The sequence below is a fragment of the Oreochromis niloticus genome, linkage group LG3 (assembly GCF_001858045.2).
Source record: "Oreochromis niloticus isolate F11D_XX linkage group LG3, O_niloticus_UMD_NMBU, whole genome shotgun sequence".
Taxonomy (NCBI): domain Eukaryota; kingdom Metazoa; phylum Chordata; class Actinopteri; order Cichliformes; family Cichlidae; genus Oreochromis; species Oreochromis niloticus.
In genome coordinates this window covers 55,136,162-55,146,080 of record NC_031967.2, presented here as the reverse complement: position 1 = coordinate 55,146,080, position 9,919 = coordinate 55,136,162, and positions in this window count along the sequence as shown.

Here is a 9,919-nt window from a genome sequence, read left to right as displayed (position 1 = left end):
GGATCTCCACATCACCGGTTGGATAAGGTTATCATGCTGGCTTCAAAATTTGCGACTCCACACAATTTATTAATCAGTTTATTTTGTACCTTGTGGTTCTAATGTGTCAGATATCAACACTGAATGCACCTGCAGATGTTTTTTGATCACACCGTACTCACTGAAAGTCCTTACAAACATTAGAGCTAATCACTTAGAACTGCCAGGAGGTGTCATTTTGAGCCATCACTCCTTTGTCTCCCTACACTCAATACTCCAAGCCCATCATGTCTGATGTTTCCCTGATGTCCCCTTAATGTCACGATGTAGCTCCAGTACTTAGTAAGGAAAATGATGACTTACAATTTTGCTTTTGTAAAATAAAGTTCTTAAATTCAGTATGTGCTGTCTCAGTTTGCTCCCTGGGTCAACCATGACACAGATCTGGCAAATTTTATTTATTTGTTACTAAAATACTGTAATTACTAATTACATCTCATATTCAATAAAAGGTGAGGTAAAAGAATCACAGATGGGGTTAAATGATGCAACAATTCACATGATGAATTCAGTTTAAAGCTGATATTTAGAAGTACAGAGTAAGGACTGAAGTAAGTGTGGGGCTTCACAGATGCCAGTTAGACATTGTTCCAGTGGAACAGCTGAAGCTGCTCTTATGATCAATTGTCTTGCAGTAAAAAGGCCTGGAAGATTTTAAATATGGAAATGTTTCAGATAAGTTTCAAACATCATCGTATCTGTTACCGGGTCCCAATTTTGTCTGTTTAGTGTCTAAAAACATACGTTTGTGAGATTTTATTTAGACATTATTATATCCAACCACCAGAATCAAGCTGCTGGTCTCTGATAGGTCAAATTATTCTGAATCAAAATGAAACCAATGAAACAAATAAGGTTTAATCTGAGGATCTCTCCATATTGAGGATATCTTCAGCATCTGTCATCATCTAATCTGAGAAAATTTGGAGACCTCCAGTGTCTCATCCTTTCCACAGGGTTATTGAGGTTGATTAAATGATAATTGCCTGTATTTGTATAGTGCTTTACTTAGTCCCTATGGACTCCAAAGCGCTTTACACTACATTCAGTCATCCACCCATTCACACACACACTGGTGATGGCAAGCTACATTGTAGCCACAGCTGCCCTGGGGCGCACTGACTGAGGCGAGGCTGCCAGACACTGGCGCCACCGGGCCCTCTGACCAGCACCAGTAGGCAACAGGTGAATTGTCTTGCCCAAAGACACAACAACCGAGACTGTCGGAGCCGGGGCTTGAACCAGCAACCTTCTGATTACAAGACGAACTGCCAACTCTTGAGCCACAATCAGCCAGGTTATCGCCTAAATAACTGTGATCCTCAACTTCCAGGCAAGAAGAGGAAGTAGAAGTCACTGCTGTGAAGAAACTGAGGCTATAGTTCACATGGGCTCACTAAAAAAGGACATTAGAAGATTGGAAAAATGTTGCCTGGTCTCACGAGTCTCCATTTTTCTGCAACATTTGGATGGGAGGTCATGGCTTCACCCTGCCTTCCATCATCAGTTCGGGCTGGTGGTGGTGGTGTAGTGTTGCGAGACAAATTTTTATATGACTTTTTATCACAACACACCATGTCACAAAGCACAAATCATGTCAAAATGGTTTCCTCAATCCAGCAGAGCACCTTTGGGATCGTCGTGGAACGAGATTTACATCACAGATGTGCAGCCAATAAATCTTCTGTGTGATGCTTTTGTATTATTTCCACCAGCTTGTTGTCTGTATACTACAAAGAAAAAAGGCAGCTCCTAAAGTAAAAGGGGTCCAGCTTAGTAGTATCAAATGTACATAATAAAGTGGCCGGTGAGTGTAAGCACTATGAACAGACATCGTTCACTGCTTAATAACGGCCAGGAGGTGGCAGCAGAGGAGCTTCTATTTGCACAGCACATGCAGGCCTTCACTTGACCTTTGACCTTTAGTTACAGGAGGGAAAACACTGTAAAAGAATGTTTCTCTGAGAGAGGGAACAGATGGAAAATTTCACAATCATTTCTCTCCAAAAGTATGTGTTTTAGTTTAGTAGATGATCATGAAAAAAATCACAGCACAAACAAGAACCAGAAAATAAGATGGAAAACATATGGCTATAAGCAAGGACAGAATGCCATTTCTTTTCTTCTTTGGGATTAAGTAAACAAGAGTTGCTTTTTGGAGGCCTTTGTTTTCCAGCCATGTGCAATCAACCATGTGAAAGTCGACTTTACACCAAGATTATTTAGAAGTTTTTGTTTTTCTTTGTTTTTTCTGAATAATTTTAAAGCAGGGCCGTCTATCATATAACCTAGATGTTAAAATGTGTCTGCTGTTACAGCTTGGAGTGCAAAGTGCTTTGAGTGTTAGGTGAGAGTAAAATATGGTTCATGCAGCCTAAATTCTGTGAGTTCACAGTCCAGTTACCATGGACTAAACTGGGGGAGAGTCGGGCAAAGAGAACACTGCATAAATAACTTTACCAACCAATAGCTGTGCAGACCAGTATTGTATCAGTCAACGTCAATTTTATTTCTATAGCACATTTAAAAGCAACAAACTTCACCAAACTGTTAGTTAATGAACAAGAGAAAACAAACACAGAAAACAAGACGTGAGATGACGCAAATACAATGTATTTAACATAAAAACAAACATAAAACAAACCAGATCTCAAACTGAACTCAGATTAAAGCTAACATAAAAAAGTGAGTTTTAAGACAGAATTTGAAAGACTGGATAGATTCTGAGTTACCAATATCGCGTTATTCTAGAGTCTAAGCACTGCAACTGCGATATGAAACGCCAGGACTACCATAATAAATTATCCAGCGAAGGACCAAATTCCTCTCTGCTTATTACAACTCAGATCTGAGTTGGTGGGGGGGCCAGGTAGGGGCACAGATTTGGAGAAGGGTGGCAGATGTAATTGGCAGATAATGTTAAAAAAAAAATTCTACCAACCGTTAACCATAATTCAATAACCCTATAAACCTAATAACCGAATGTGCTTTTAACTCTTATTAGAATGAGGTTTTAACCACTACGGTGCAAAGTTTTTAGATACTGCGTTGATAAAGTACAAGAGATACAATCAGTGCTTTGTCAGTGTTTAGTCAGCATTCAAGGACAGCAATATTTGCATAGTATTTTTACTGACATATAGTGCACATATGTTTTGGGCAAAAACATTTTTGAATATTAAAATACGAACATTTTTAACATACAACTGCCAAATTAGCCAATGGAAAACTTTATCTGTCTATTAAAGAAAAGAAGATAATCTTCTCACAAACTGGTGTTTGATTTTGAAACAGGAAAAAAGTGGGGAAACAAATGAAAAGACTAACATCTGAATAAAACCTGAAAGCAAGTAAATACTTTCTATGCTGCCTTATGGTAAACTTTGGTAATACTGATGTATAAAGAACAACACTGGCTGATGATGAAATACAGTCAGCTGGCATGGTGACACTGCCAGTATTAACCTGCAGGGCTGGACTGGGACAAAAAATTCAGCATTTTGACTACAGACCGGCCCACCAGGTATTAAAGCCATAAAGCCTTTGAATGAAAACAAACGCTGTTGTGACAGTGATGTACACTGTCTTGTTGGTATATGTATGATTTCTATCAATTTTACGTCAGATAAAAACTTTGTTCGCAAGATTCAGATAGTTATTTTTTTTAAAAGCGAGACATTTTAAATGAGAATAAGAAAGTATTTCTTTGTGCCCCCCTTTCCCTGTTAATGCCCTACCTCGACCCCTGGCAACACTTTGCTAGACCCGCCCCTGCACAGTTACCAGCTGTCAGCTACATAGAAAAGGATCCTGGTGTTATTTGTCTCTCAGAAACAGTTCATACCTTCCCTTCAACTCATTCATGTCACCTAAAAGGTAAACCTGTTTCTCCATCACCTGTTCAGCTCTGATGATTCAGTAAGGACATCTCCTGGTTTCATCTGCATGTTTCCCTCTCACCATATATCCAAACAGACATCATGACCAGCAGCTTTTACAGCTGTGGCTCCAGCAAACATCAGCTGATATTAGAAATTAATATTAAATAAATTCTAACAACAGCTGATCAAGCTTAAACGTGTTGCTGTTGTTTAGCGCGACATCTGCTGGTTTCCTCTTTCTGGCACAAAGTGGGCGATAAATAAACAAGAGAGAAAAGCCGATCAGCTGATCATTGATCAGTTTCATGATTGAAGTAGCAACAGGAGAGGGAGGGGAGAGAATGAGAGGAGAGGAGGCAGCTGTGCAGCATAAAGACAGAATAAATCCAGCTTTGTGTCTTTTTTTTCATTCTAGCTGAAGTCCGGGACAAACTGTGTCTCTTCTCAGCTCAACACGAAATGCGTAATATTTTCTCTGAATGAGGGACCATTCCATTTTTTAAGGAGCTGTTGGCAACTCTACTAACTAACCTTATGAATAAAATAAAGTTCACTATCAGTAACATCACAGCACCCACCCAGCTGTATAGAAACTCCGTCATGCTAGCTAGCACGCAGTACGAGTTATTGTAACTGACTGTAAAAAGTCAGCACAACGAAAATAAACTCCACCTAAACTTGGTTTATATCTGACCCAGATAGACTGCAGGTCATAACTTCTTACTTGAAGTTCAGTTCACCTGACACTCGGACCGGCGGCCGCCTTGGCCGCCTCTCTGCTCCTCCTGCCTCCCCTTCCCTCATCCACCTGCTGGCCTCCGTGGAAGCTACACCATAGCCACCACCAAACAACTGAGTTATTTTTACACACCGGCCAGCATCTGGCCTATCCACCACCTTTCATTGTTCATGCCGTAACAAAAAAAAAAAAAGTCATCAGCCCACCGAGCAAATGCCCGGTATGCCCGATGGCCAGTCCAGCTATGTTAACCTGTTAATCTTCGCCGAAAATTGTTTTCTGTGGTGCCGTCTTTCGTGCATGGCTCTCCTACTTTTGCTAACATGACGCTCATAGCGCAGAAGCCCATGCTGCATTCACTTACACTCGGATATCTGAGTTTCACTGTGAAAACATAATCGTACATTTGCTGTTTCATTGAATTTTATTGTTTTAGCTTCGGGGTGGCACCTGGGGTGGCCAGTCTGGTTGGGGGGTGGCCTGTGCCCCCCAGGCCACCCCGCTGGACACGCCACTGCAAAAGTGGCTGCATGCTGCATGTTGTCAATGGAGTAACAGAGTCATCCTGGAACTTGCTCAGTATGGTTCAGCCAGGGTCAAAATCACACCACTGGAGCAACCTGTAACATGTGTGTCACTGCAAGTTTTTGTTAGTTTTTTTCCCCCAAAATGAAGAACGTGCCCATTTGTTTCCATTGTCTGCTGCTCTTTGCAGCGCTAAAAGAGGATGTTTCACTTCTTAAAAGGCCTCAAGAGGAAAAATGAGAAATACTTCACTGTTATGACACAGCCCCGTGTTTCCTGACTCTTCTCCGAATCAACTAATGATTTTTTATCAAACGTTTGGGCCTTGGTGCGTTGCTCACAGCTCTACTGCACCACTACTACTGCTTCTCTGGGCCACACTACAAAGGTGTTGCTGCTTTGCCTTTTTGTCTTTGTTTTCCTTTTTCTGTTGCTGACTTTGACCTTTAAAATGCAACTTGCTGAGTCACATCTTAAGTAGAAAGTATATCAATTACAATGAATACTTTCCTCTCAGACATAACTGACTTCAATCTCTGGCGACCCAGAAAGTTTTAAACTTTGTGTCATCAGTCACAAGACGAGACACAAACCTTCAAAGTCAAACAGAAAACACAAACGACACAAATGACACAAACGCGGGGAAACGAACAGAACACCGGGAGAGGACACAGGTAGGGATACTAGAAAGACTAAACACAAGACTTGAACCCTAAGAACTAATACAAAATGGAAAAAAATAATAACAACAAACTCAAAACTCTTGGCCAGCGACCCAGGACCACGACAGCTCTAAAACAGAGGTGTCAAACTTAAGTTTTAACTTCTTTTCTTCTCATATTAGGTTTAAAAGTGCAGTGAAACTTCTGTACAGTAACAGAAAAAAGGAACTTCCCTTGTTTGGCAGTCATTAAAGCTGGCTGTGTGTGGCTCACGATGCAATCTAACGCTTGCAATCATTGTCAGGAAACCATTTGTATGACCTGAACAACATCTCTTAGGTTCAATGGACCTTCTTGGTAATTAGTACCATTTTGATATATTTGCTGGGTGAAATTCCCAAGGCAGTGCAGTATTTGTTCTTCCTGTGTATTTTTAAAGCTTCAAACCTATAAATATGTCACGGCCCAGAGGATCAGCAGGTCACTGATCAGTAGTTTTCTCTCACTCTCTCTCTCTCTCACGGCGGGTTCACGACCTGGGCCCACCTGGGCCTCATTACTGTTACTCGCATCACTCCAGCCCACTTCTGAGCAAGTCTAATCAGGCATGTCAGCACATTCCTTCTTCTTGTGTTCCCTGAGGGGCATTCCTGTTTTGTGAGTGTTTGGAGAGACACTGATCATGAGTGGAGAGTGCCTGAAAAAGAGCAAGTGGTTTTTTCCCCTCCCTGAATTCCCCGGAGCCTTTTCCCTATCACCACTCTATATATAACACTTCCCCTGCGCAACTTGTATATACACCTGGTGGAACTGTACATGAGCAACAGTAGCTCCCCTTGGTGTTAAAACTAAGAAGTGCAATACACTCCAGCAAAAGTTGAAGTGCGGGCCATATTTTATATTTATAAAATTACTTGCGAGCAGTGTTGGTCAAGTTACTTGAAAAAAGTAATCAGTTACTAATTACTGATTACTTCCCCCAAAAAGTAATCCCGTTACTTTACTGATTACTTATTTTCAAAAGTAATTAATTACTTAGTTACTTTTTAAAAACACGATTTACAACCTGAATAGGTGATAAAGTGATAGATCTTTCAGCCCAATTCTACTTTTTCTACATAATTCATCATACAAAATGTAATCAAATGGAAAAGTATGGGCAGAAATTTGTGCCATCAGAAACTGAATTTGAATAAGTTAAATTTGAATTTGAATTACTCGGATTGAATCTGAATTGTAACTTGAATGAAAGCTTTTGAAAACTGAATTTGAATTAGTCTAATTTGAAATTGAATTTATGGTTTGAAAATGAATTGATTTGCTTTGAAACTGCATTTTATCCTTTAAAAATTACGCTCTCGAATAATTTTAGATTCACTTCTCACCATTCAGTTTCAGTTCTACAATTCAATTTCAGTTCCAAAATTCAGTTTTTTGGGACTTACATCCGGTTCCGGTTCAAGCGCAGATTAATAGAACTACGGACTGATAGCGTTACTGACGGAATCTACAGCGTCTTGAGCTGAATTAAGACTTCAGAAGTCATTCGTCATGTCGAATGACCAGCGGATAAACTCTCAGGTTGGTAATAAATGTATTACATGTATAAGAACAAGCGTCATGTTAACAAATGATAGCCGTACAGTAACCTTTATGCTTATTGTAGCTGCTAGCTAAAAACGCTAATTTAGCGTAGTTTGCCCTGATTTCAGCTTTGACAAACAAATATGATCGACTGTTTCTAGTAGAATTCCAAAGTTGTCATCTTGTACCCTGTCAGAGCCCTGTATGCTTGCAGAGACCCCTACAGTAAGGAAACATGCAAAACGCTGTCCAAACCTTTGTATTTGAGCTTTATTTATGTCTTACACAGCATCCCAGCTCTTTAGCGAACTTAATAACTTTAGCTAAAGTGAATAGTTAGTCTTATTCATTAGTGCAGCGTTACTGGATCACCTCTGTTTGAAGTGATATAATATGATATACAACTATCACTGAAACAGCAAACTTTGTAAATAAGATAAGATAAGATAAGACAAACAACACTTCTCATTCTCTAAACGTTTGGCCACAGCTGTAGATTACACTATCAGTGCTTGTTCACTCTTGACAATAATTACATTTCTAAATTCTCTTTGTGCATTTACAGGTAAACAATATCTAATATTTTATCTAAATGACTGCTTTGTCTTTGAAAAGGTGAAGAGCCTGAGGCTGGTGACACTCCAGTTCTACTCTAAGTACATCCTTACTGTGGCTCACAGGACAAGGCGACATTCCTGTCCTGCCAGAAGAGAAGAGAAACTTCAGAGTCTTCATGAAGTTCAATCACACCTGTCATATTTCATATGACAGGGGTCTCAAACTCCAGTCCTCGAGGGCCGGTTTCATGCAACTTTTCCATGCCCTCGAGGACTGGAGTTTGAGACCCCTGCCGTATGGTGTTCATGCAGTTTTCTACCCCACAGTTACAGCATGTCTGACTGCCTGTTCAGCATATGCAAAAATATATGATGAGTTTAAGCATGTGATGACAAAGGCCTTCCATTATGGTGTTTGTCATCACATGTCACAGACATCTGGATGATCATTTGGAATAAACAAAAAAACAAAAAACTTGTTACTTCATCTTTTATCTTTATTATTATTTTTCTTCTTTTACATTTTTCATTGTTAGGCATTGGGTTTATTTGTAGTAGTCCTTTCCAGCTTCTTTCCCTCTTCCATGTTACTGTGTCAGCTTGTCAGCATCTATTTGGGGTTGGGAGTGGAACAGGAAGTAAGGAACAGAAAGTGCCATTTAAACCAGGAGAGGATCTTATATTTCAGAAGAAGGGATTAATTCAAAAGAAATGACCTCAATGCCATATTTTATTTAGGAACCCTAGAGAGCACTTTGCAAAATAACACATTCTTATAATTTCACCCTCAGATGAGCCAAGCTACGACTGTCAGGGAAGGTGATGTAGGTACAGAGCATGTGAGAGTGGTTAAGTTAATGTCTCTTGTCTAGATGAAGGCACAGGAGGGATCAATGGCACGGCGTAGAGATTCAGTATCTTCAGTCTTCAGTGGACACTCCATTTCTGGCACAAAACACCTGTAAAAGATGGTCGATTTAGGAGGTGACCCGACAACTTCAGCCTGTCAAACATAGCAATGGAGCAGTATGTTTAAAAAAAAAAAATCTAATTAAGCATGCACTCAGTACCCTAAGAATTATTATGATAGTTAAACATAGTGATAGTTGTATATCATATTATATCACTTCAAACAGAGGTGATCCAGTAATGCTGCACTAATGAATTAGACTAACTATTCACTTTAGCTAAAGTTATTAAGTTCGCTAAAGAGTTGGGATGCTGTGTAAGACATAAATAAAGCTCAAATACAAAGGTTTGGACAGCGTTTTGCATGTTTCCTTACTGTAGGGGTCTCTGCAAGCATACAGGGCTCTGACAGGGTACAAGATGACAACTTTGGAATTCTACTAGAAACAGTCGATCATATTTGTTTGTCAAAGCTGAAATCAGGGCAAACTACGCTAAATTAGCGTTTTTAGCTAGCAGCTACAATAAGCATAAAGGTTACTGTACGGCTATCATTTGTTAACATGACGCTTGTTCTTATACATGTAATACATTTATTACCAACCTGAGAGTTTATCCGCTGGTCATTCGACATGACGAATGACTTCTGAAGTCTTAATTCAGCTCAAGACGCTATAGATTCCCGTCAGTAACGCTATCAGTCTGTAGTTCTATTAATCTGCGCTTGAACCGGAACCGGATGTAAGTCCCAAAAAACTGAATTTTGGAACTGAAATTGAATTGTAGAACTGAAACTGAATGGTGAGAAGTGAATCTAAAATTATTCGAGAGCGTAATTTTTAAAGGATAAAATGCAGTTTCAAAGCAAATCAATTCATTTTCAAACCATAAATTCAATTTCAAATTAGACTAATTCAAATTCAGTTTTCAAAAGCTTTCATTCAAGTTACAATTCAGATTCAATCCGAGTAATTCAAATTCAAATTTAACTTATTCAAATTCAATTTCTGATGGCGCAGATTT